The sequence below is a fragment of the Canis aureus genome, chromosome 5 (genome assembly GCF_053574225.1).
Source record: "Canis aureus isolate CA01 chromosome 5, VMU_Caureus_v.1.0, whole genome shotgun sequence".
Taxonomy (NCBI): Eukaryota; Metazoa; Chordata; class Mammalia; order Carnivora; family Canidae; genus Canis; species Canis aureus.
The window spans coordinates 28657726-28683173 of record NC_135615.1 but is presented as its reverse complement, the minus strand read 5'-3'; the positions used below and the strand labels follow the sequence as shown (position 1 = coordinate 28683173).

At 40.2% G+C, this 25448-nt stretch overlaps 1 long non-coding RNA gene across 1 annotated transcript; it reads left to right on the top strand.

The window, feature by feature from the left end:
* The first annotated feature begins 1038 nt into the window (after nt 1-1038).
* Nucleotides 1039-10463, top strand: LOC144313369 (uncharacterized). Its single transcript, XR_013379028.1, has 3 exons — nt 1039-1217; nt 9810-9883; nt 10061-10463. It is a non-coding gene; the product is annotated as an uncharacterized LOC144313369 (long non-coding RNA).
* Nucleotides 10464-25448: the final 14985 nt, after the last annotated feature.

The window sequence follows — 25448 nt, the reverse complement described above, 5'->3', positions numbered from 1 at the left end:
AGCAAAGTGCTGAACTGGTGACTGGGATAAGCTGAGAAGAGATTAATGGCATAATCCCACGATCCAGAAGCTCTTACTCTAGTACTGGAGAAAAGCATTGATTTTTACACCAGATAACCCAATGGTAAATGTTACAGGGAAGGATGGACAGATTGGGTAGGGGGTAGGAGAGAGAGGGTATTTAGGAGAGAAGTCATAGTTTTTGAATAAATGTATCGAGATGGGAAAATGGAGCATGTTTGGGAGATGCAGAGTCGGCCAGAGTGGATGGGTCAAAATGTGGAAATGAAACCAATAGGATGTGTGTGTGTGTGTGTGTGTGTGTGTGTGTGTGTGTGTGTGATGAAGTCCTAAGGCCTTCTCCTGGAGAACTCCCTCTTGCTCAGAGGCCGACCTTTTGTTCTATTGAGATTTCAACTGATTGGATAAGGCCTGCTCACATTAGGGAAGTCAGTCTGCTTTACCCCAAACCCCTTCAACAGAATCATCCAAAATGATATTTTGCCAAATTCCTGGCACCATGTCCCAGCCAAGTTGACACATAAAATTAACTATTACTGGCAGGTCGCAGCAAGACTAGGAGTTTAAATGCCATTGTGGGGAGATGGGATTCGATTCTTTCATTCAGTGGGAAGAAATGTTGGAATGCTTTGAGAAGGAACATAATGGGGAAATGTGTAAAGGATGGATTGGAGGGCCGAGGAAAATACTGTGAACATAAAATAGTAAATAGTATCCTCTCCCCTACCTGGCAGTAGGGGAGAGGATAGAATGGATTCTGTGAACCTATTAGTTCTGTGAACTGCAGGTGAATTGCCTAATCTCTCTAAAGCTGTTTTCTCATCTTCAAAATGAGACCAAAAGCAGGATCTACTTTATAGTGTTGTGAACATCTAACTAGATAGTGCAAGTGCATGGCCTTCCCTGGAGGACCTTGACCAGAGGTCTGTGTCTATAGGAACCAGCCTTTATGATGGAGTAGGGACAGGTCCTCAGTGGTCCCTGTCACCTGCTATTCAGACTCTGGTGCCACTCTCCCTCAACTGTCCCCAGTTTGGTCTGTGTAATGAGCAGCATTTGGTAGAAGTGATGTCATTTCTAAGACGAGGTCATAAAAGATGGGCACATTCACACCCGCTGGCTCTCTGTCTCCAGATCACTGGCTTTGGGGGAAGCAAGTTGCCACGTTGTCAGCAGCCCTGAGGGAAAACTTTGTGGTGAGGTCTCCAACCAATGAACCAACCAACCATTAGAGAGGAACTCAGACCTTCCGGGGGCTGGGAGTGTGAGCTGGGAAGTCTCTGCCCAGTTTTGTCCAATGATGGCAGCCTTGGCCAACAGCGCAATTGCAACCTCATGAGGGACCCGGCTAAGCCATTTCTGGATTTTGCACCCACAGAGAAAACGTTTGTTGAGAAAAGATGGTTTGTTGTTTTCAACCCCTAAGTTTTGAGTAACTCATGATGTATTGGTCTCATGATGAATTTTTTTTTTTTTTTTTTTTTTTTAGTCATGAGACTAAAAAAAGATTGTTTTTTACTAATACATCATGAGTTACTCAAAAGCAGCAAACACCTTTGTGCTCAGGATATGCCTTTGACTTTGGAATCTGTAAAATGTAAGGAAGGAGCAGGACATTGGTACTTTATTACTCTTTAGGGAAGATTGGTACACTTGGGAGTGGAATGAGTTGGTGTAGGGCTAAAGAGGAGAGTTAGGGAATGGATATTTTCTGATGATCTAGAGAACATTTGCATGAGACCGCTAAGCAAAGGCGAAGGCAGGGAAGCTGCTCCCTTCATGACATGCAAAGGAAGGAAGTAGCCAGGTCAGGCATGCACTGCCCTTTGTGGCAACCCATCTCTCCCACTGTGGGACACAAACACACACACACACATGCACACACACTGCACGCTTTTGGACAATCATCTTGGGCTTCCACTAGCCTGCACTTAACCTTCATGTGAACCTCTGTTTGTACCATCTCTGGACATCCTTGGGCCTACAGACACATTGCCTGGCAAGCAGACCATGTCTTTGTGTGAAGGAAAAGATACCTCTTCTCACATGGACATAAGCCAGTGCCAAGGCTCAGGGCTTGGCAAGCAAAAAATGAGCTGGATATCAGCCTGTCTATCCCCCAGGTCAGCTGTCTTGTGCAATGTACAAATCACACAACTGTCCTGGTGCTTACAATTACCTGAACCCTGTGGGAAAAGCTGCCTAAATATTTCTGTGAATTTGGTTCAGGGAAAGCAAGAGAGCTGGAGGGTTCTAGAACCAATCAGTAGGGGTAATTCCACTTCATGGAGCGGTGGCTTTGTATGTGTGCTGGATGGTGAGAAATAGCCACACGCTGACCATTGCCCAGTTGGAAGAGCAGTGCTGATTTCCTCAATTTGTCTTCCCCTGAGGACAGAATGCAAGACATTGTGCATGTCAGAGAGGACTGCCACCCTGGGCATATATTTAGTAGAAAATATTCACTCCAAGGCTGCAACTTTCTGTGAAGAAATGCAGGCCAAGATTCCTTTCATAAGTTGTTGTTTTAACCAAAAAGCCAACTTTCTGTTCTTCTCCTACTAATCCCTCAGTTTCATACAATGCTTAGATGAAGGAGCTCTTAGTTTCTCTATAGTTTAAAACCCAATCAACCAACCCATAAATATAGGGGCCAAAGATCATCATAAGATGACCCTGAGTCACTCAAAGGTCAAGTGTCTGGTTCGAGGTCACATAGCATTCGATGGCTGCAGTGGGACTGTAATCCGAGACTCCTGCCTCCACTCCTCTACTGTGGACCATGGCCAGTCATGCCATGCCTCGTGGAGAAGAAGGATATGTAAACAGATTTTTCTCATATAGAGGAGTTTTCTACTGTATCTTGGCCACCAGAAAAATATGATGAGTCAAAAAAAATTTCTTTCAAAGGATAAAATTCAACTATATTTGTAATCATTTGGCTGCTAGTATCCAGGCTGATATAGGTAAGATGAGGAAGCAAGGAAATGCATTAAAAGGAATCCATGCAGATTCCACTTTGTCGTGAGTGGTAACAGGAAAAAATATATATAAATAGCAATAGAAACCTTGGGACTCAAACCCTATTTTTAGAGTCTTTTGACTTAATCTACAGATAAATGATTTGAATCAGTATGTAAAAAAGGGATTGAGTAGCAGTGTAATACCAAAATTGGCACCCAGGACAAAGGAGACTCTGGCCTTACCAGGTGGGGAGCACCAGTGAACTTGGTGTCACTTGGAGAATTTTGCGGGGAAATGTGAAGTTGTGGCCCGAGGACAGGATTAAACATAATCATACTAAGACTCGTGGAAGGGTAAACAGCAAACACATAACCTAGGTGGGACAGACTGATTTCCTGTCGTGTGCACATCAGTGAAGGGCTATCTACAAGCCAGGAAAAATGGTGACAAATCTTGGGAAGGGAAATGTAACAAAACCCTGAACCAGCAGCAACTCTGTCGTATGTGGATTTGATGCACCACGAGAAATGGAGCGATGCTCTAGCTCCTAATGAGATTGGGTAGAAGAGGTGGTCAGCTAGAAGGTAGAACTGTTTCTGTGACAACAGCATTCCTGTGTAGCCCCGAGCTTGTGTTCTTGGCTGGAACACAAGTGGGTGGGGAGCGAGGGGCCTGGTGCCAGGAGCCTTTTGGGTCTACCTGGCAGATAGTCTATAACTCTTTATACTGAGAAAATGCTCTATCTGGTGCCAATTCATTCTTTGCCCCTTAAAATTTGGGAACCAAGGGGACACAACTCTGCTTATTTTGGTCACTTTTTAAAAAAAGATCTTATGTATTTTTTTACGAGAGAGAGAGAGAAAGAGAGGCAGAGACACGGGCAGAGGGAGAAGCCGGCTCCATGCAAGGAGCCCAATGCGGGACTCGATCCTGGGACTCTGGGATCACACCCTGAGCCAAAGGCAGATGCTCAACCACTGAGCCACCCAGGAGTCCCAATTTTGGTCACTTTTATAAAGGTAGGTAAGTTCAGTATTTGTGGACGCTCTTGCCTATGGCAAACTTGGCAGACCACTGGAGCACAGAGATGCTCTTGATCACATGCTCCTGCTTTGGGGAGATGCTGCTGGTGCCTCCAGGTCAGGGTTAATTCTGCATTTAATGCTATAGCTTCTGTACCTTCTTTAAGTACATATACACATAATATATAGTGATTTTGCTACATAAGTGTTAAAGAAAAGCACATTTTCTCATCAACTATGAAGGGTTATCAGTCATGGTATAATCACATCTTCAGACTTGACAAAAACAGCCCTTTTTTTTTTTTTAAAGATTTTATTCATTTATTCATAGGAGACAGAGAGAGAGAGAGAGAGAGGCAGAGACACAGGCAGAGGGAGAAGCAGGCTCCATACAGGGAGCCTGATATGGGACTCAATCCTGGGTCTCCAGGATCACACCCTGGACTAAAGGCGGTGCTAAACCACTGAGCCCCCGGGGGCTGCCCAAGAATAATCCTTTTCTCTTTCAACTCCATGTTCTTTTGCCAGAAGTGGATGCCAGCAGGCAAGCCCATGGGGATTCATTGCCTGCTTTCTGGCATGTATATGCCCCAGGCTTGGACTCTCCACTGCTCTGGCACACTTCTGACTTTTGAGTATCTTACCATAGATGAAAGTCTACCTCCTTTTGATCTCTGGGGGTCCTTTCTCTTGATGCATCTACAGCAGTGAGGCCAAGAGTGTGACAGCTAATTTTGTATGTCTTGTAATCTGTTTCTCAATAGTGTTTCTGCATTGGAACATTTCTTGTACAGATTGAATCTATATTATTTCATCCCCACCCCCCATCCATGATCCTCAGAGGATTATGGAGAGAGCAGGTATGGATGCCATCATTTAAGAACTATGGAATTGAAGCAAACCATAAGAGACTTTTAGTGATAGAGAACAAACTGAGGATTGATGGAGGGAGGTGGGGGCGGGAGGAATGGACACAATGGGTGATGGGTATTAAGGAGGACACTGGTGATGAGCACTAGGGATTGAATGTAAGTGACGAATCACTTACATTCTATTCTATTCTATTCTATTCTATTCTATTCATGAAACCAATATTGCACTGTATGTTAATGAAAAATCTGTTGGGTTGAGTTATGGAGATGATAATTGAAATACAGACATGTTCCCTGATACTCTGCAAAGAGATATTAAGGAAAAAAAAAAGAGCCTAGAGTACTTGCTCCTTTTTATGAACACTTGAAAAAATAAAAAGACTAAACTAACTGTACATTACTCTTTTAATATGACCTCCTTCAGACCAGTGGTTCTTGGCACTGGCTATATATTATCATTTACCTGGGAAACTTTTAAAAAATATTAATGCTCAGTTCTTATCCAGATCAATTAAATCAGGTATGGCTTTTTTTTTTTTTTTTTTAATCTTTGTCTTTTTTGGAATTTGCTGAGCTTTTTGTATCTATGGATCAACATCTTTCATCAGTTTTAGAAAATTCTCAACTGTAACTTGTCCACATATTGCTTCTTCCTCATTTTTTCCTCTCTGAGATTGCAATTATACTTTTGTTAGATCATTTGACTTTGGCTTACATGTCTTTTCTGTTTTTTTTTTTTTTTCTCTCTGTATTTTATTTTAAATATATTAAATTCACTTCTTGAGTTCCCTAACCCTGGCTTCTGACTTGCCAGTCTGACATTAAAACCACCCAATGCATTCTTACTTTCAGATGTTTAAAATTTTCAGTTCCAGAGTCCTTTGATTCTGCTTCATAGATTTCAATTCTCTGTTAAAATCCCCCATATTTTAATGATATGTCCATCTTTCCTTTTATTTTCTGACATATTAATAACAGTTGTTTAAATACCTTGTCTGCTAATTTTAGCATGTAGGTCATCTTTCTGCTTCAAATGGCTGTGTTTTTTTTTTTTTTTCTTTCACCTCTTCTTATGTCTTGTAGCTTTTTGTTTTATGCTAGACATTCTACATAAAGAAGAATAGAGACTGGGGATTCCTGGGTCACTTAGTGGTTTAGTGCCTGTCTTCAGCTCAGGGCATGATCCTGTGGTCCCGGGATCAAGTCCCACATTGGGCTCCCTGCATGGAGCCTGCTTCTCCCTCTGCCTGTGTCTCTGCCTCTCTCTCTCTCCGTGTGTCTCTCATGAATAAATAAATAAAATCTTAAAAAAAAAAGAAGAATAGAAACTAAAGTTTCTATTGCTTTGACTCAGAATTTGTCCTTTGATGATTTAATCAGGAATGAAGCTGTAGTTAAATTCAGTGTACCTCTGGTTTCAAATGTTTATGAGTGGAGAAGACCTTCTGTGGTGTCTGACTGCTAGCCTAGCAGGTCTCTCTCCCCTATTTTACTTACAGAGCTTACAGGGCTGATGGGCTACCTTTCAACAGTTTTAAACTTTGCTCTCTAGTTTCCACCCCAAATTTGGCAAATATCTTTTTTTTTAACAAGCTATTTATTTTTTTAAAGATTTATTTATTTATTTGTTTGTTTATTTATGATAGAGATTGACACAGAGAGAGAGAGAGAGGCAGAGACACAGGAGGAGGGAGAAGCAGGCTCCATGCCGGGAGCCTGATGCGGGACTCGATCCTGGGACTCCAGGATCACGCCCTGGGCCAAAGGCAGGCGCCAAACTGCCGCGCCACCCAGGGATCCCCCAAATTTGGCAAATATCTTAAGGAGCCAACTAGTTGTGTGTTTGAAGCAGATGCTCCTCTTTGGGATAGACTTCCCACTACTGCAAGACTACAGTGCATTTCAGTATGTTATTTTATAGGAGGTTCCTAACCTTCCAAGGGCCTGTGGCTTAGCAAATGAACCATTGGGGACAATGGTCTTTGTGCCTATAGGGCTCCTGAAGTTTCCAAATTATCATTCCAGCTCCACAAGCTATGGTGTTTTTTCTTTCTAATAGTATCCAGCCCATGCTCAAACCTCATCTTACACTTAGAAATGGCAATCAGTCCCAGGGTAGAAAGCAGCCAGTGCCAGTCTACTCATCTTGGAAGGACTCTTTTGTCTTAGGTTGAGTTCAATTAGTTCTATTTGCTTCCACAGCTTTATGGTGTCTTGGATAACATAATTTTAGTAATTTCACTGGCTTTTGTAAATTGTTGCAGCTAGCGCAGTGTCCTGTTGCTTCCTACATTTTACCTGGAACCACAGTTCAATTAGACCATATTCTCTGATGATAAAGCACTGGTTTTGGCAGATGGATCTTATAAAAATGGAGGTGAAAAATAAATAAATAAAAGATGTTATGATTTGGGAAGTATGCTACTTGAAAGAATAAACTCATTTATTGCAAATGTTACCTTCTAAAGAAAGGTCTTACTCATATATGTCCTTATTCTTTGATGTTATTCACTAAGCCAATGAAAGAGGCTCCTTCATTCCAAAGTAGCTAATTATCCACCTTAAAAGGCTTAAAGGATCTAGACTATTCGGCAGGAGAATCATTACTGAAAAAAATCTACAAGTGAGATCTCTGAAAACATACAACCATATTTAATATACGATAAGAAGTCTCCACGATGGGAATACACATTATGTGATCTTTTTTCACACATATTTATTCTTTTTTCACCTTCTGATCTTTTACAATCTAAGTCACAGATGTATACAATTATGAGTAGAATATGTGTGATTTTTTCTTATTTGATAATCCTGTGTCCCCAAACAGATAATATGCTTTCTGTGTTCATTATAAATTTGATAGTACTCAGAACAGTGCCTAGCAGACACTTTTTTTATTAAGTATTTGTTTGTTGTTTTCCACCAGCATTCAACTAATACATTTGGACAGTGAAAAAACCATGTTGGGTTTGTAGATACTAGAGTATATGTAGTGAATTTAGAGCAAAGATATACACAAACATTACAATTATTCACCATTCATGGGAAATAATTGTACAAAAGATACAGGAAGTTTGCTAATTTGTTTCATATTGTCAAAATTGCTTAAAATTGGAGGAGCAGATAGTAGAATCCCTTTCCCAGGAAGTGGTTGGATATAGGATAAATGTATACGTGTCTTGAATTACTTGTTCTGTTGGAAGACAGTGATATTAACTGATTTGCCCTACAAAGATTCTTCTCTAACTAGCTACCATCCTTACTTTCTCATTTAACTAAGTTACACAAAGAGCTATATAAAGTAGAAAATGGGCTTTGTGATGATTTCCTTGACCTTTGAATAAAATTCAATCAATAACATGCCAACATAAAGAAAAGATAATGTACGGAATCTGAGAGCTGGAAAGACTAAGAATCCATAGATTAAAGTCTTCTTGAGTAATTTATGTTAAATGTAAACATTTATTATGCAAAACATGCTAGAATTTTTGGATCATTCAGATTTACATCAGTCTGAAGAGCATAATCTCTCATAGGATCTTATAACTGGGCAGTGGATCATTTCTGTACTGAAGCCACAATACTTGTCACTCTTATTTGAATAAAAGGGTGCTACATTTATCTGTTTGCAATTACATGTGTATGAAGGTATGTCAAAAGACATACTGCATAATTTGAAGACTATCCATTAATTTGTGATTTACTGGAGAATCCACCCTCTTTGGTTGATAGAGTACAAAAGGGAGCCTGTTCCACTAAACAGGTGTGTATAGATCTTTGACTCTCACTTGCTATCTATAATATTAATGCAGTTATCTATTGTAGACAGAAAAAAACTTATAAGTCTACAGATCTGTAGATTGTAGATCATTTAGGCAAAATATGCATTAAAAATAAACAAAAATATTAACAACCACAGAATGTATTGGGGCATCTGATTGCACTCTGTAAATTAATGTCAAATGTACAATTCCTCATGCTTTAACATTTCATTTCTCCTTTTGGCCAGAATTTTTCTGGGCCACCTGATACTATTAATTAAAAAGGACAACTGCCTCTCTACCTGCATTGCATCCTAAGTTTTTCTTTGTGGGTAATTTAGGTTTACATTATTGATCGGAGTTATCCTTGGGTTGGTTCTTCTATTTGGAGGGAATGGAAGTGTTCCGCTTTTTGGTAGGTGCTTTGCTGTCATTTGATAGTCTCAGTGAGTGTTAGGGGCAAAGAGTCCTCCTGTCAACTTTATGGAATACCCTTATTTACAGATATCAAAACAGACTCAGTGAAGTCAAGCAAGTAATTCAGTGCCCCATGGCTCATCGGTGACTGAGTCAAGCTTAACAATCCAGGTCGTGGTGTTTTGGCTGTGCTATATATTTCTGCAGTTTTTACCCTACAACTTCACAATTTTGACTAAGTCTTGCTTTCTAATATTGAATATACTGATGTTGATGCAATTATTAATGCAGTTAGTTCTGGAAAATCTTGCACGAATAGATAATAAAAATAACCACCTTCTTTGAAGAAGGTCACACTTCCTGTGTAATCAGAGCAGGTGGGACAAGTCCTTCAAAAATTTCCTCCATAGACTTTCCAGAGGGTAAATGACATTCTCCCCATTTTACTTACTTTAAACTGTTGAGCTAAAATCTTGATCTGTGAACATATTATATATCAAGTGGCTAGAAACACAGCAGGGGGAAAATCAGTTTTATTGCATTTTCTGTTAGGAGAACATCCTTACATTATATCGAATTCTTGCCTTATAAAGCACCACATGGCTCTTTGCTTTAGTGGCTGCTGCTTTACCATGCAGGCTACTTGGAAAGTAATTAAATTGAACAGACACTGCCCTTGATTTAAAGTCAGAGGGGGAAGCAGTTAATTGAATAGAAATGACAGTTCTTCTTTTTCTTCTTTTTTTAAAAAGCTAAGCCAAGCTTAGAGACAACGTAAATATTAAAGGGAAACTGCCCTAAACAATCAAGATGAATCATTTGCTTGGTGAGTACAATTTATTTTATTTCTCTTGATAAGCAACAGAAACATTTGAATCCTTTGTAGTTCTCTGCACACCCTTTCTCTCCAGACAAATAACAGTTGGACTCTGTGATTCCTTGTCACCTTGGTGCAGAGGCTTTCAAACCTTTTCTCACTGGATTTTTTCTTGTCTGTTTTCAGGTTGAAGGGTCGTGTGTGACAGAAGCTGGGAAATAAAAGATGGGATTGTTTTCTTGTCATCCTGTACCCTTGCCACCTGGCTGCCGTGATTCTGATGAGTGGAGATACATAATGGCCATCTCAATGCAACGTGCTCCTTTATTTCCTGGGGGTCAGGCACCAGGAGGACCAGGAGGGCATAAGATCTGTTGAAATGTGACCCTCTTTGGAGCAGGGGTAGGAGTGCCCCGGCATGTAGAGGGTTGAAGGAAATGACTTCAAGGCAGAGTTCATAGAGTTCTGAAATCAATAGTTAAAAGTAAAAACACTCATTTTCAAGAACAAAGTATAATTGAAATGTCCCCAGGGGTGAATGAGGAGAAGCAATTTCCTTATCAAGCAACAGATATAAAATAAAATTCCAAAGTGAAAAAAAAATCAAATTTCAACTCTAAATTCTTCTGCTATATAGAACAGTTCTTTGGGCATTTATGTTGGAAGTCTTTATAGCTTGCCCTCTCCATTATATTTCCCTTTTAGTGATTTCTATTTCATCTCCAGCCAAATTCTTAACCTTCTACACACTTTAGGAGAGATCACTTGGAACCTGATGGATCTGTGTAGAAGAGAAGACAGAGAAAACCAGAGTTTCTTCATGTTCCCATGGTTCATCTGGAATTATTAGGAGTGGAAATCTTTCACCTTTGTGCTGTGACAAAAGCAATCCTGCATTAATACATTGGCTTCTGCATACTCTTTGGTAAACAAGTGCTTCTGCCACGGAGACCAGTTTTCTAGTCTGAAGGTGAGGGAGCAGGCTTGTGTAACCCTAAGGAAGGCAAATGTGGGGATGAAGGATGGGAGGCAGCCAGGTGAGACTCTGGCTTTGTCACTGACTATCCCTTAGGGAATGCCAAGTTCTCTCTTTGGGCCACAATTCCCTATGGCTGCAAAGTGAAGGGATCCAATGAGATGACTCTAAACTTCTTTTAGCTCTGACATGACTATATGCCAACTGCTCTCTGCCCCTCCCTCAACCCCTACTCCTCCACAGGATGTTTAAATGGTGGAATCAGATATTAATTTATATTAATTCAGGAAGTCAGGCACCCAGATTGGAGGGCATGAGTGGAGTTGAACCTGAGTAAGGCCTGGGAACATGTGCATCCAACACAGGTGAGTTCTTTCTTTCTTTTCTTTTTCTTTCTTTCTTTCTTTCTTTCTTTCTTTCTTTCTTTCTTTCTTTCTTTCTTTCTCTCTTTCTTCTTTCTTTCTTTCTTTTTTCTTTCTTTCTTTCTTTCTTTCTTTCTTTCTTTCTTTCTTTCTTTCTTTCTTTCTCTTCTTCCTTCCTTCCTTCCTTCCTTCCTTCCTTCCTTCCTTCCTTCCTTCCTTTCTTTCTTTCTTTCTTTCTTTCTTTCTTTCTTTCTTTCTTTTCTTTTTTAGAGAGAACGAGAGAGTGAGGGTGGGTGGACTCTTAAGCAAGCTCCATGCCCAGTGCAGAGTCCAAAGCAGGGCTCCCTCCCATGACCTGAGATCATGACCTGAGCTGAAATCATGAGTCAGATCCTTAACCAACTGAGCCCCCCAGATGAACTATTTTTACGCAGCACCTGTATTTTAGGAAGATTCATGAAATAAGGGGATTCTTCTCTACAAGAATGAATTGATCTGCAATTAACAAAGAATAAAAAAATTGTTGACTTAGTTTGAGGCAGAGTTTATAACTTCCCCTTTCCAAAAAAAAAATGCAAGTTGCTAGATTCTTCAAGTATAAAAGAAAAAGATTGGATTGGTGATCTCCAGCAGAAATTCCCATAGTGTATTTCACAGAAAAGTTTCAAGAACTAATAATAAGTGTTTGGATGGGGGGCAAAGGACTCTGCTTAAAGACTAGATTAAACATGCATCGTTATTACTGGACTTCTCAAAATTGTTAACGCACTAACAATACATTTTGAGCTTATAAAGTAGGTATACAGAATATAATATTTACTGAACTTGTTTAATTATAGAATTCATTTCTCTCCCTCAAACGTATTATTATTATTATTATTATTATTATTATTATTATTAATCTTAAGCAACTCAACTAGTGTCTGAGGAGGACAGTTTGGAGAAAACATTGCCTTAAGTAGTCAATGCTTTTAATCTCCACTTACTCTCCAGAAGAGATGTCCCCTTTGTATGTCAGCAAGGGGAAGGTTCAGGTTAGATGTACTAAAGAATTTTCCATGCAGAACCATGCAATAGGTGCTGAATACAATTGTGGGATTTTTCTTTGCCCCATCAGCCCACGGACCATTGTTTGGGTCCCCATGCAATCACGGCTTTCTTAAGCAGTTAAGGACTCTGATTTGTGAATGAAAAAAAAAAGTTGGTCTTTAAAATGAAGAGCCAATGATTAGGAAAAGTGAAATAAACACTCGTGTAAAATTGGTTGCGGTTTTATGTAACCATTGGGAGTAATATTTTGAAGTTCAGTTGTGTGGCATTCCTTGCTTTATTATTTCACACCGTGGCTGAGAACCCACTATTAGCATTTACATGAAATCTGTGGGTGTTGTTGCTTATCTCGACTGTTATGTAATCTTTATTACTCATTAGGATGTGGTGTTCTTGTTGTGTAGCCTCCAACATTTCTCAGGCAACTTAATTATACAGGAGATTTAGTAGAATAGTATTCAAAGTCACAAAAAAAGGATTCACATTTGCACGTTTTTAAAAAATAGTATATGCTGCTTTAAATGAGTTGTGTTACAATTTTTCTTTGGTTGTTGCAGGTTTCAGTTTGAAAAGAACCTAATTGTTTGAAAAATGTAGGTTACGTACCACCTAGGAAAGTCCCTCTCTGAAGCACAGTAGACTGTGGGGCAGGAAGTCAGAGGTGGCCAGCTGAGATTGCTGCTACCAGCTGCTCCTCATGCGCTCAGCATCTACATCTCTCCCAACTGGTGTGAAAAACAAACTGAATGATGAGTAAAGAGAGGTGGTCCTGTTGATGTTTTCCTTGGGTTTCCAGGTCGAGATAACTTTCATTGGCCGCCACACATTTCTGATAAGTACAGTTTTGCATTACCCCATAATCATCATTCTAAGCATAGAGGTGGCGTCCAATACTTATTTTTGAATGAAAGAATGAACGGATTATAAAAGCTTGAGAGAGTGAAAAGATGTGCATGCTAATGCTGGCTTCAGCAAAAACCGGCTGCCTGACTCCCACATTTTTTAAAGATTTTACTGATTTATTCATGAGAGATACACAGAGAGAGGCAGAGACATAGGCAGAGGGAGAAGCAGACTCCCTGCATGGAGCCCGATGTGGGACTTGATCCCAGGACCCCAGGATCACGTCCTGAGCTGAAGGCAGATGCTTAAGCACTGAGCCACTCAGGCATCCCTCTTTGTCACTGCCTCAGACTGGGGCTCCTCACCCCAAATGTAGGCTCTATTTCTAGTAAAACACAGTATAGTCTTCTAGTAGCATTATGAGCTGGTTTTCTGGGCCATTTTTGCTCCTTTCTTTTCCTGTATTTGTCGGAGTTTCCAGCAGAAAGGGGAATGAAGCTGTTTGGCATCTTCTCTCCATTCCAAACACTTCATTCCTAACTCCAACCCTTCTCTTTTTGGCTACCGTGTGCCTCATCATCACTCCACCCAGGCATAATTAGATCTTAACTTTCAGTTATAAGATAAATAAGTTCATCTCATCCTGGAGATGTAATGAACAGCATGGAGACTCTCGTTAATAGTACTGTATTGTATATTTGAAAGTTGCTAAGAGAGGAGATCTTAACAGTCCTTATCACTAGGAAAAAGAAATCTGTGACTATGTATGGTGATGGACGCTAACCAAACCTACTGTGGTGCCCACTTCACAATATGTACATATATTGGATTGTTATGCTGGGCAATTTGAGTGAATACAATGCTATCTGACAATTATATCTCAGTAAAACTGGAAAAAAGATCTCAGATAATAAAAAGATAAAGTAATAATAAAATCATAAAGGTAATAGTCATTTGTTAAATTCTTGCTACAGTCCAAGTGATTCTCATCCCCTATTTTATTTAATCCATGTAACAGTTGTATTGGAATCCTTACTATTCCTATTTTGGAAAAGAGAGAAAGAGTCCAGAAGAGGTTGTCATCGATGCAAAATTGTACAACTACAAGGTGTCCGAGCTAGGATTTGAACCCAAGAGTCTCTGTCTCCAAAGCCTGTGCTATCTCCTTCCAAATATGGTGGGGACCCTTGGACCAGATCACGCCTACTGTTCCTTGCAGCTTTATAATTCTCTGAGTCTACATCACCACTGTCTTTTCTATCTAGTGTCGCAGTCCTTGTGCTTCCTCTAACTGAACAGCCAGGACAACAATGGCAACTGTCTTGGGGGTGGTGATTATCAAGAAGCTTATTTGTGAAGTTTGGGTTGGAGATATCACCTCCTTCAAGCTGGATGCCATGTTTTACTCATCTTTCCATGTCTAGAATAAGCCTGTGAGGTCAGTTTGTTTATTATTTGCCACTTTATAGGCAAAGAAACTAAGGCAAAAGATAAAGAGAGTCTGTATGCTACATAATAAAGTCTGACTTAAACCTGGGCCTCTTGTCTAGAAGTCAGGAGCTATTTCCACTCAATGCTGGCACATAGCAGGCACTTAATAAATATTCATTGAATGAATTAATGATAGCATAATACCTCAACTTGTTTGGTGTGCTTTTAAAATACAGATTTTGGAGGCACCTGGGCAGTACAGTTGGTTAAGCGTCTGACTCTTGGTTTCAGCTCAGGTCATGATCTGCAGGGTAGTGGGATCAAGAGCCCTGGGTCTGGCTCCGCACTCAGCACAGAATCTGCTTGATATTCTTTCTTCCTCTCTCTCTCTGTCCTTCCCCTCTAATTTGTCTCTCAAATAAATAAAAATAAATCTTAAAAAAATACAGGTGTCAATGGCTCATGCACAAACCATCTTTAGATCTGCTGTATCAAGAGGCCCAGATGTTTGCCAGAGGATCCAGGGCAGCAAAAGAACAAAAGTGAAGACTTTGGCACCCATTGGCCAGTGAGCACCTGCCTGACGTGGTTCTGATGGGGCACCTATGGGTCTGCAGCCAGAGACTGGATTGTTTCACTAGTCAAGGTGATGCTGTGGGACCATAAAAAAGGAAAACTGGGACATCACTGAAGTTTTCTAAAAAAGGTCAGCAGCCCTTGAGATAAGTTAGTTTTTCACCATTTAAAGAAGAATATTGTGCCTAAACAGAAAGGTTCCTCAAAGAGATCAGATTCCTTAGGAAGGACCTCTCTCTCCTTGCTCACTCCCACACTCAACTCACTCTTTCACAATGGCTTTTGGGGGGGGAGGGTGCAGAGTTCATATAAGGAGGGAAATGCAAGCTCGGGATGATAAAGGTGGCATTAACTGAAGCAGTGTGTTTTCTATCATTTGCAAGAAAAAAAACAATCCTTAAGCAACGGTTAGGAAAGAAAAGTGTCTTCACTCAAGTGTTTATGTCAGCACTTGAATATCTTTTCAGATATTAGTTTAATATGGATCTCAGGCATGGTGATATATGGTGTGGCTCCATCATATTGTCCTTAAAATTTGTCTCATCAGGACATGCTTGCCCCAACTTGGAACTCATTTCTCCATGAGTATTTATTTGACTTCTTTTTTCTTTTCTTTTTTAAAAATTTAAATTCAATTTAGTTAACATAGAGTGTATTGTTGGTTTCAGGGGTAGAATTTAGTGGTTCACCAGTTGCACAGAACGCCCAGTGCTCATTCCATCACGTGCCCTCCTTAATGCCCATCCCCCAGTTACCCCATCCCCTCTCCACACCTCCCCTCCAGCAACTCTCAGTTTGTCCCCTAGAGTTAAGAGGCTCTTACGGTTTGTTACCCTTTCTGTTTTTATCTTATTTTATATTTCCCTTGCTTCCCCTATGTTCATCTGTTTTGTTTTTTAAATTCCACATCTGAGTGATATCATATAGTATTTGTCTTTCTCTGACTGGCTTAAAGACATGACCTCAGTGATGGATTTTCTTGTCCTACGAATCTGTGCCAATATGAATACGTTTTCCTACCTTTTTAAAGACCTCTTCAAAATCATAAGAAAGCCTAATTCTTCTGCTCTTCAATTTTCTCAAAAAAAAAAAAAACAAAAACGGGAAAATGATATAGCCATCGTGTAAGATAATGCATGTAGGTTCTAGAGCAACCACACATGTTTGTTCTCATTATTCGAGTTCATTCTGCCTTCATGAGAAGAACCACATGATTCTTCATCTGTAGTCATTGCCTTCACCACCATCATTGTCATTATCAACGCTGATGGAGCACTTATCACTAGCAGGGCAGGTATCAAACCTTGGTGAGATGAATAAGCCTAAGGCATCTTTTGAGCGAAGAGGTTTATAATTTAATTAGGAAGATCATGCATGCTCATAAATTAAATAACATTTCAAAGCATCCTAGGATCAATGTGGACTGAATATTGTGGCTACTAAACCTATAAGAAGTCAGATGGAGGGACCATACAGAGGATGGTATGCATGGGGTGGTGCTTGAATTGGCCTTGAAGGATGGGTAGTCCATGGTCTAGCAATCTTTCTGTTGGCCAAGGAGTAGGAAACAGCTAGCTATGGAGAAGAGAGGCGTTGGCAGATCCAGACAGGCACTGTCCCTACTCACACTCTACTCAGGCCATCTGAAGTAATCAGTGATAGCACCTTATCACTCTGGGTTTCCAATTCCTCTGCCTTTCTTGGATCTAGGAGGCCTTGCTGGCACGAAGGACTAAAGACATTCTGTTAAGCTGTTACATTGCTTGTCACAATATTTATTGTAGTTATTGAGATTAGACTACATACTTGAGATCTGTACATCTTTGTATAAACAGAGGTTGAAGAGAAAATTAGTTTGGGGTTTTGTAATCTTGAAAATGGCAGCCAGTAAAATAAGATTCGTATATCATCTCCAGAATTGTTTATATCTGACTTTTATTTCACAATGTGCAACACGCCCTGTATCTCAGCCTACTTGTTGTCCTTCGATAATGAACAACTCACCCACTTTTTACTTCTGGCAGAGAGCCCTGGTGGCTCTGTTCTTCAGGTGCAAGTTGACCCTTCTGCACAGGTTCTCAGGAATGTGACCCCATGGATGAGATTTTCCCCCTAGCTTTGCAATTAATGAGCTTTGGGACTTTCTGTTTGTTGGCCCGAGTCTCCTCATTTTGATCATAAAATAGCCCAATGGTATTTCAAACCCCTCTGAGCAGGTGACATGTATCCTTCTGCAGAATCTTTTTGGAATCCTAATTTATAAAAGTAAGAGTTTTCTAGTAAAGACAGAGATGAAGCAGAGGTTAAGGAATCCTCAGGGTTGGTGATGGGACTCTTGCTCCAAGGCTTTCATCATGAGAGCATTACAGAATCCTGGCTGAATAAGGTTGAATTGAAGACTCTCTAAACTCTCTTCCAGTGATGACATTTGATTATTCTAATCCTGGGCATGAAGAAAAAATTATAATGGAATCTTGGTGTGTCATTGAAATGGAATGCCATGTAGGTTCCATCTTGGGGGGGTGGGGAGAGATTCCATGTCACAGAGAAACTGCCAAGCCAATAGGATTCTTTCTCTGGGTTTGTACAATGCTGGATGACTGACTCGGGAAAGAGACTTGGTTGTGAGAGGCAGGTCTGGAATTTCTGTACCAACTGGGGAGCTTGAATCAATTGATTTTTAGAAAACACCATTCAGAGGTGCCTTTGTGGCTCACTCAGTGAGGCATCTGCTTTTGGCTCAAGTCATGATCCCAGGGTCCTGGGATCGAGTTCCACATGGGGGTCCCTGCTCCACAAGGAGCCTGCTTCTCCCTCTCCCTCTGCCTGCTGCTCCCCCTGCTTGTGGTCTCTCTCTCTCTCTCTCTCTCCCCCTGTCAAATAAATAAACATCTTAAACAAGACATCATTCATATTTGAGGAATATCTAATTTACTCCTACTATTCATAATAAAAGTAAATCATCAAATGGTATTTAATTGCCATTCTTGCCTATTAGAATTTTCAAACCATTGAGTTGGTAGAAAAGCCAACTCAAATCTTATATTCACCTTGAACTTCATATGTATACAACATATGTGTATCTCCTGTGTATCTGGGTAATAAACGCTTATCCAGCAAAAATATAACATAAAGATATCTATCATATTTTTTGTACATTTGATATGTTTAAAAATAGCAAAGAGATAAAAAACATTTTGGTGTTGAGTTGATAGCAATTATATTTTAGAATGAACACTTGTTCTCCTCTGGGAGATCATATCATATAAGGCTTCCCTGAGGAAATGTGTGGTTTGATTAGAAGTATTTGCTTATTAGCTGAAGGTAGGTTGTGGTTAGGAAAGACCTTTGGGGGGTGGTGTACAACGGAGGCAAGAAGATATTCTGAGGATAAGGGAACACTGTGCAGGGAAGAGGCTGAGGGAGGCTCAGGTGCAGGGAGCCCAGGCCGGGGGCAAGTGCTGCAGAATGAAGCTGCCAGTGGATACTGAGGCCAATCCTGCACGTCATTCTGAAGATTTGGGTTTTGATACTCAGAGCAGCAGGAGGATGGGGGAAGGCTTAAGGATGATGCATGACTTATAGATCAGGTTGTGGTTTCCAGTGTGGAGCGTGAAGTGGTGTGGGAAGAATGGTTAGTCCAGGGTACACCCGTGGAGAGGACAGGATGGGCCTCTAGGAGGGTTTGTGGGCAGTGATGGTGATGCGACCCCGGTGTGAGTGGAAGGGGAGACAAGGACCAAAGTTAGTCCTCCCTTTCCCACTTTAGCAACCTTTTGGACTGTTTTGCCATATTCCCTGTGACAGGGAGGACAGTTTGACATTTAAGGGACAGATGCTGGAGACATGAAGGTGTGGGGGAGGTAATAAGCAATTGGAAGTATGAGTCTAGAACCTACAGAAGGGTCTAAGCTGCAGATGCAATTCAGGGAGCCACAGACCTATGAGTGATTCGGCTGGTGAACAACCCACTGGCAGGGGTGAGCTTGCTCAGGGAAAGAGCCAAGGAGTAGAAGAGAAAGGGCCTTCAGCAGAATCTTTCAGAATCTTTACCATTTAATCACCTGGCAGAGAGGGATTGCCTGGCCAAGGAGAGCGGCAGGAGGCCAGCGAAGGGGAAGAAGACAGGGAAGGGGTGGGATGGGCCTGAGGGAGCCGGACAAGGGGTCGAGGACTGGACGATAGCCAGGGGTTTTGTATTTGGACTCAGGGCAGCAGCAGGGTTGGGAAACTTCTATCCAGGGGAAGGATGGGAATGGGGGCCTCCTGGGAAGGGGCTGGGAGGAGGGGGTGTGGGGACTGGATGCAGCAGGGAAGGGGAAGGGAGGGTCCAGCAGTAGAGTCTGCAGGAGCCGTCCAAGGGAAGCGGGGCTGATGCTCTCATGTGCATCATGTGTTAGCAGTGGGGCTGCAAAGAGGGGGCGCCATTCAGGAACCTGGGCTGGTAGGAGACAGGCCTCAGGATAGTCCTGCGGCCACTGGGCTCTGCCCAGGCCCAGGTGTTCTAGGCCCTTCTCCCCAGCGCCTTATTTCCTTTCCCTGGACGAATTATTTACCCCTGTGCCTCTGCTGCTTCATCTCCAAAAGGAGGCTAGCATAGTGGCTTTCCCCAGCTGGCTGTCGGGAGACAGATCTAATAATGTGGCTGAATAGTAGATGTTAAAAAGCATTTGCGAATGATTAGTGCTGAGTTATGAGCTAGAATTACACCTTCCTCAAAGACAAGAGCAAGTTGGGCAATGTTGGTGGGTTTAATCACAGAACCATGGCTTGCTTTCCAGAGTTACCGCGAATAGAAGCTTTCCCCCTGAGTAAGAGGAGCATGGATTTGATAGGTGCGCAGTCAAAAGTTGAAAATGTATCTTAAAATATATGGGGAAAGAAGGGAGAGTCTCCACTTTTCATTTATTTATTCAATTATTAATTTATCAAATATCATTTGTTGAACTGACAATTGCCACACAAGTCTCTGAATTCTTAGTTCTCCAGAATCTGTGCCCAAAGAGACACCTCTCCCTTTTTAAAAGCATTGTTTGTACAACTCAGAAAGAGAAGAAGGAGCCTTAACATATGTTTACATATCCCATTAGCTAATTAAAGCTAATAAGCCTGTTTGGTTAAATGGACACTAGCACCTCAGTATTTATACATTACTGAACAAAACAAAGAAACATAGCTCTTTTTTTGAGTGCTGACTTGCCACAGGCTCTGTGACTTTATGCCTCCTATCATGTTTGGCACCCTTCCTCTTTTAGATTGGCTTCCTTATCCCCCTTTTACAGATCAACAAACTGAACCTTTGAGAGATGAAGAAATTGGTGCATTTAATAAGAAGTGAGACTGAGCTCTAAAACCAATTCTGTCTGGCTCCAGAATTTCTTCTCCCTTTTTGCTTCTCTGCCGCCTCTCATAGAGTCTGAATCTGGGCTTCCTTCTCCCCTTCTATGCAAACAAAACATTCGTGGATGTTTATTTGAATGCTTGGTTTGTGTTTCATTCAGTGGATAAATCAATGAAATGGTATTTAGCAAAGTATAGAAGCATGGAACAATTCGAAGGCAAAGGATAACTTATGTAAAGTTTACAAATCTATTTATATTAAAGGATTATTGCTAAATTTGTATGAGTGATAATAGTATTGTGGTTATGCGTTTAAAAAAAAGTAGTCCTGGGGGCACCTGGGTGGTTCAATCCATTAAGTGTGGGCCTTTGGCTCAGATCACTATTTTGGGGTCCTGGGATGGAGCCCCTGGTCATTGGGGAGTCTGCTTCTCCATTTCTCTTTCTGCCCTTCCCTCTGCTCATGCTCTCTCTCAAATAAATAAATAAAATCTTAAAAAAAACAGAAAGAGTCCTTATCTTTTGTGGGTACACTCTGCAATGTTTACAGATGAAATGATATAAGGTCTGATGTCTACCTCAGAAATAATGAGTGGAAGATGGGTCATGGATTGATGGCGAGTGACGACACTTTATGTGTACATGGGGTTCATTGCATTATTTGTTCTTGTTTTTGTATACATTTAAAATTTTTCATAATTAAGTTTAAAAATTAATTAGATTTTATAGAACAAGAACCAAAAAAAAAAAAAAAAAAAAAAACCAAAAACAAAATGTAGGGGGAAAAAAAGTCCATTGCAGGGAAGTCTACTCTAGGTTTTTTTTTTTTTTAAATAGTAACTTCCTGATTTTTATGAAACTAATTATGAAATACATGTCTCTAATAGGGCTCTTTTGGGGAGGGCATTTTAAAATATGATTTACCTTTTATTTTTTAAAAATAATTTATCTATTTATTGATGAGAGACACAGAGAGAGAGGGAGAGACACAGGCAGAGAGAGAAGCAGGCTCCCATGGGGGACTTAATCCCAAGACCTCGAGATCACGTCCTGAGCTGAGTCAGACACTTTAACTACTGAGTCACCCAGGTGTCCCATGGTTTACCTTTTAAAAGCTCATTTTCTTAATACAGAACTAAGGCTCAAATTTCCTGATTTATTGTGTGAACCTGAGTCAGTCTGAGTCTTTGTATGTAGATTTCTCATCTGCATGTGAGAGAATCGGTCTAGACGATATCTGAAATTCTTCCCATTTCTAAAATTCTATAATTCTGACTAGCCAGTGAAATGCTATAGGTGTCATTACTTTGCCATTTAGTTGTTAGCACCCATATTCGTGGATAAAAACAGCATAAGAATCCTGACACACCCTGAATTCAGGAAGTAAGACCACTAAATTTACACTAAATTTAACACTGCTTTTGGGGCAGAGCACATTCCTAGGTCGTTCTTCAGAATACGAGCTGTCCTTGTATGCAGCCAGGGCTTTTCACCAAGCGTAGCAGGTTTTGTACACAAAGAATTGATTATCTTGTAGAAGGCTCCTACTTTCTGAGAGTTGGAATTAAAGCAGCATACAACTGGAATAGAAAGCCCTTCCGTCCAGTGGAACAGCTAATATATGTTGTCAATTACCCTTCTGAAGCCTTCTCCCATAGGTAGATGTCAATCAGAATTACTTAATCATAAGGGCATTTTAGTAACTTCGAGTAAAGGTTGGGAGTTGATATACAACTTATACAAGATACAATCCAATTAAAGCCAAACCTGTTCTAAGGAAGATGCAAGGGTATGTGGTTGGGCAATAATGTTCTCTTGCAAAGTCATCAGCTAACAGACCCACCTATTAGTTGATGTGATTTGACAAGCTGTGTCTTAAAGTGTCATTCATTTGTACACTTATTAGCTGATGCATCTGCCCAGATAGGAACTCCAAGGGCCCAAAAAGACCCATCTCAGAAAGTTTTAATAAACTTTTAAAAATGCTTAAAATACTGTCATGTAGTGTTGGAGAACTCTGTCCCCCAAGCTTGTATTAGGAGAATCAGGATTTCAAAGATTTTTATACTTCAAATCTAGTTGGGCGAGTAGGTCTTACGATAATTATAATTTACCATATAGTTCATATTAAAACTAATATGAGTTATGATACTCATAGAGCAGAACTTTTCCAGCTGAGTTTCCTTTCCCGTGTCCTTGCTGTAATACTGACCTTTAGGTCCACTGCAAATTAGAGATAAAATACGACACTTTCCTAAAACCTTTAGAAGCCTCCTTTGTTGAGTAAATTATTTCAATGCACACAGTGTTCTTCAGAGTTGAAGTTTCTTGGCTCCTAGGGATGATATTAATTGGCTCTTAAATCTGGATTTAAGTTTCAAATCCCCTGCCTTTTGGCTGGGAAGAGTGGGGCCAAAGGTAAGTGTTAAATTTTGATGAAAGAGAAAGGGTGAAGTAAGAGAATGAACAAACTCTTGGAGGTTCCCCATTTTGCTTGCATCATTCCTGGGGTTTAGTTGGAAGGAAAAGTGACACATAGCAGGGCAGTTTCCAGGTCGCCCTGACTGTCAAAATATATCAGGAAGGAAGAGTGGAAGATGAGATGGGAAGGAGAACATAAAACTGGTTGAAGATTAGGGAGAAAGAGAGGCATGTAGTTGGGTGGGGAGAGGGAAGAGACAGCTGGTGTAAGTAGCAAACTAAATCTAGAGAAAGAATTCCTCTTTCAGAGAGAGATAGAGGTGATAGCTCTGGTCGGTTAGTGTTGGCTACCAGTTTGCCACATGAAGAACATCAAAGTGGTGGGCAGTTTAGGGAGGGGAAGAGATAAGAAGTCCCTATGGTAGCAGGCCATGGAGTGGAAGATAGGAAAGCAGAAGTTAGAAACTTTGCATGCGGAAAGAGTCCCTCTCTCTGCAGCTCAAGCGATGTTAATAACGTGGGGCCCTGTACCACCCAGAGATGTCTTTCTCAAACGTTGTTAAAAAGAAATATTTAAAAATATATTCTTACAAGTTTACCATATAAAAATTAGAGACTACAGTTGAATTATAGGAAAGTTAAAAAAAATTGTTCATCCTATGGACAAACAACCCTTAGGGGTGTGTGGGGGTGTGTGTGTGTATACAGTGTAGCTCATGTTATGGTCTCTGGAGAATTAACATTGAACATTGAATTACTGGTAGATTTATATAAAACCATAGTCTTGTTACCTAGCACATAGTAGATTTTGATAAACTTTTTCTTTTCTTTTTTACTTCCCAGTTTTTCTTTCTCAACCTTGACCTCACAGAGTTTTCTTCCTGAATTACTCCTCCCAATGGACCTTCCAGTCCTTTGCTAGGCCATATCCAATATCTAATCCAGGAAAGAAACTTATTTTTCATCCTTTTTTTGACCTTATGATAAAACCTACAAATAGATAACATTTCTATTGGAAACATGGTCAAACTCCGGTTTTTTTTTTTTTTTTTTTTTAATACTTGGAAACCAAGAATGACAATAAAGGGATTGATTGGTAAACACTCACTAAAATGATAATGGTACCCTGTTTTCATTGTAGGGAAAATGAGGAACTTACTTTTTAGGATTAAGTGGGACCACACTTGTGAAGACACAAAGTTCTTATTAACAATTAAGGCAGTGGATTGCAGAGGGAGAACTTCTAGAAATGGTGCCAAGCCCTTGTTAGTAGTGTGAGTAGGAGACTCCAGCGGGTCTTGAAGAGAGCAGAAGAAATGTAAGGCACTCACATTCTAAGAAACGCAATGGAAATTATGGAGATTCATTATTTTAGCTGCATGTAAAATACAATCCACCTGGAAAAGAATGGACAAATTGTAATATTGCAAATGAAGGAAATCGCTATAATGACGACAGTTTGAAAGCAATAATGCTACCATTACTCTTCACTGTTCAGTTCTTCGCTCAACAGTGTTCCTCCTCTGATATAAGCGTACGTAAGGGCTACTTATGAGTTGGCACAAAAGATACCTGTTAGAGATATAACCTCCATAAAAATGATCTAAAAAAGGACTTTAAAAGAGCATGTAATCCTAAGGATGAATTTGGACTTGTATGAAGATAGTGAAAGGCAACCTCCACTCCTCCATCCCTCTTATAGCAGTTTGCATTTGTCTGATACAGATCTCTGCCTGTCTGCATCTGTATGATCGATATTCATGTTTGCATGTGCATATCGGTAGCATAAATTTAGTTATTTACAATCTTTAGTTATAAGATTTAAGTTATTTTCTGATCTTAGCGATAATGTACATGCATTATTTCCCTGTTTCTCTCTGATAACTGAAATTTCAATGTCCTATACGATTTTCCCACTTTAAGCTTGTAAAAGTCTTCTTTGGAGGTATATTAACTCCAAAACACATTCAATGGTTTATTTATATCAACTTCTGTAGTAATTAAATGAATATAAGTGGAGACAACAATGCGGTAGCACTGCACCTCTGCAAACTTGGCTGAGCTTAAAGAAATAATCACATTATATTGTGAGTGATGTGGAAAATCAAGCACTCACATTTGCTGTTGACAGGAGTGTGAATTTACGCAACATTTTGGTCAAGCAAGTTGTCACTAAGGTTCAAAAGTCTTAGAAGTGTTCGTAAACACAGATCTCGCAATTTTGTTTCCGAGAATTTATTCTCGAGAAATAGAGATGATAATAGGATAAAGATACAAAATGTGCACTTATACTTGAAGCCCTAGAAACACCCCAAATATCTACAAAGAACACTAATGAACTAAATTCTGGTGTATTCTTATGGAAGGACTACTTGCAGCTGGTAGAAATAGTTTTGTGGGAGAATATTTCCAAATTGAAAAACGATTCATGATATGCACTGTGTGAATATACCTCAGACTATAATACACTACATACTATATGATTATAGTTTTATACCAGAAATTTATATAAAGTGGAAAATATGAACTATTTCTGGCTAGGGTATCACAAGTGATTTTTCTTTTTGTTTTTTTA